The following is a 3,192-nucleotide window of genomic DNA, read 5'->3' on the forward strand; positions in this document are numbered from 1 at the left end:
ATATATATTTAAAAAAGAGATTTAACACCGAAGTTTATATATCCATGTATTCATTCAACGTAAAATCTCTTTATTAAATGTATAAATTTGAAACTTTTGATATTCAAACAAGGAGAACGATCCTTAAGGAATCTAATTAAAGATTTTTTGAGGTGAAATCTTATGCTATATTGGTAACGATTACAGAGTTTACTTTGAAAAAAAATATATATATATATATATATAACCACACTCAGTCTCTCTCTCTCTCTCACACACACACACGTGCGCACACGCACACACATACACACACGTGGTAAGAAGTTTGTTTTCTAACCACATAGTTCGGGTTTCACTCTTAGGTCCAGGCACCTTAGACAGACGTCATCTAGGATAGCTTCGGGCCGATCACAGCCTTGTGAGTGGATTTGGTAGGCGGAAACTGAAAGAAACCCGTCGTGTGTGCCTTTGTGCCTGTGTTTGTCCCCAATACCGCTTGATAACCGGTATGAGTTTGTTTACACCCACGTAAATTAGCAATGCACCAAAAGTGACCTATTGAATAGGTACGAGGCTTTAAAAAATAAGTACTGGGGCCATTTTCTTCCCCTAAAATCCTTCAAGGCGGTGCTCCAGCATGGCCGCAGACTAATTACTGATACAAGAAAACGATAAGATGTGTGTGTGTGTGTATTCTTTTATTCTATTACTGCTTTCAGTCATTCCAGCGACGCGGTGTTTGGCTGTTGTTCGCATGGTCACATGTCCGAGATAGGAGGTTTTATGCTAGGGAGAGGAAGCACTGTCGTTTACGCAGTGCCGGTGAAAATGTGCTTAAAAACGTGTTTATATTTTTTAATGTGATAAAGTGTAGAATTAGATTATTATCCTGCTTCCAGCTGCCAGTGTTGCTGTCAGGATTCAAAAAATAGGGCAGATTTCCACCCCACCTTAATTTGTGATTAAGGGGGAACTTTGAAAAACAAGGGGGAATTCGCGGCGAACCGATCAAATTTATTTATAAATATTCTTTTTATACGTTTGTTTCCTTTTACACAATACTAAAACAACGGCTAAAATTTTTCTGAAGCAGCACCCCAACTAATTTTATCTACGAGCCGCCACTGTCCAGAAACTAACTGAAATCGTGCCGCAGGTCCGCTCTTTTGCGTCGCACATCTCTCGAGCAGTTCAAAACAGCGCAATAAATATCAAAATTTACTGTGCAGCTTGTTAGAAGAAATTATCAGTGAAATATAATCTTAACGTCGATAAAAAAGAAACTGGTGAGCAGGTTATTCTATTCAAGATTTAAAACGCATTCTTTAATTTTGATGATTGCAGCCTCTTCCACTGAAATGATTTCCTTCTTGGCATTTGTACTGAGAACATAAAGAATCGCAAGAAATAACGGAAGGTTTTCATTTTCCGGTCCTCAACCGATTCTTTAGATTTCATTCAGCGACGAAATTACGGGAAAAGAGTCTGTTATTTTATTTGTGTGTTTGATGCTATTTTTTGCTGTTTTATGTGTGAGTGTGTGTGTATATATAAACATATACACACACACACACACACACACACACACACACACACATATATATATATATATACATATATACATATATGTATGCGTGTATGTATTATATTTATGTATACACACACACACGCACGCACACACACGCACACATACACACACATACATATGCATATAGATATATACAGGAGCACATACACACGCTACATATTAAATACATAAATTTACATACGTTTATACGCATATATAGTTGCAGTTATATGTTTATGCGTGCATACTTACTGACATTCATGTTATGAATGACGTTTGACTGAATACTTGTTAATATTTCATCTATTTTTAGATAATCAATCAAATTATTGACAGAATTTACCAGACGACATTGAAATTGGTGCAAGTCCTTGATGTAAGAAACAGATAAGCAACAGATAAACAACAGAACAACATATAAACAACAAATGAATAACAGAAAAACAACAGATGAACGATATATAAACAACAGATGAATAATAGATGGACAACAGATGAACGACAGATGAAAAAAACTTATGCTTTAGTGCACACCAAACATACCAAATGAAACATATCGTCCCTAGCATGGCATAGAAAATAATCCATTTTCTACACGAACAGCAGAAAAAAATCATCAAAAATCTTTCATTTAATCTTTTGCTTGTCGAAAACATTTTCATAAGTTTGTCTTTGTTTGTTTTCAGGCTTTTAGTTAGTTATATTGTTTCATACGTTCTGAGTAATATAAAGCTTCTTTTTTTTTCGTTTTTTTTTTTCGTAGGTACTAAGTTACTCTTGTAGTTGAAAAAAATAGGAACGTGCATCATATATGATGCATTGACAACAGGGAAATATGTTCTGTGTACCACGTGATACGCAGGACTGGCAAATGGTTAATGTGTTTAATTATTTATTTATTTCATTAAAACTTAACTCTGGTAACTACTGAAAGAAAACTGTGCAAACCAGATTGACTTTAAAAAAAAAATCATATGATAATTATAGCGCAGATTAACTCTGTTTCCGAAACCAACAGTAATTGTATGTATATGATGAACAACAAAGGATATGAGTCAATGGTGGAACCTTTACATAGACGCTTAAATGGCTAGAAATAAGAACCAAATCTTACTTAAATTACACCTCACTATTCTACACAAGGGAAGGTACACTGGAATATATAGTCATAAAAATACTGTCTCTAAGCAAAGATTAAAGATGGAATGGCCATAGTGGAAAAGCATTTAATTGAAGCAAGATAACAGCAACATCGTCATTATCAACAACAACAACAACACCAATAACAATAAGATATAAGATTCAACAGTAACATAAAAATTTCCCCTAATCCGCTTAAGCTTTGTATATAAATTAATCACATGCTAAACAACTGGACTTCTCCGTGAATTTTTCTCCTCTTTTCAAAAGCTTCCTAAATTCGCATGAAGCACGCAAATATCTTACAGGCAATTCAGTCATATTAAAATACTTAGCAATGTAACACAGTCAATAATGGATTTATCTCTCTCACCCTGTGTCTATCAGTCTTTTTCACTCCCTCTCTCTATCTCCATCTCTCTCTCTCTCTCTCTATCTATCTATCTATCTTTCTCTCTCTCTCTCTCTCTCTCTCTCTCTCTCTCTCTCTCTCTCTCTCTCTCTCT

At 35.0% G+C, this 3,192-nt stretch overlaps 1 protein-coding gene across 2 annotated transcripts in view; it reads left to right on the plus strand.

The window, feature by feature from the left end:
* Nucleotides 1-3,133, plus strand: part of LOC106883454 (QRFP-like peptide receptor) — a 387,136-nt gene extending 384,003 nt beyond the window's left edge. For both annotated transcript variants that reach the window (XM_052973172.1, XM_052973171.1), the window contains one exon: nt 1,860-3,133. The gene's annotated coding sequence lies outside the window, so the exon portion shown is untranslated. The remainder of the gene's footprint in view (nt 1-1,859) is intronic.
* The last annotated feature ends 59 nt before the right edge of the window (nt 3,134-3,192 follow it).

Source organism: Octopus bimaculoides, chromosome 15 (genome assembly GCF_001194135.2).
Source record: "Octopus bimaculoides isolate UCB-OBI-ISO-001 chromosome 15, ASM119413v2, whole genome shotgun sequence".
Classification (NCBI taxonomy): domain Eukaryota; kingdom Metazoa; phylum Mollusca; class Cephalopoda; order Octopoda; family Octopodidae; genus Octopus; species Octopus bimaculoides.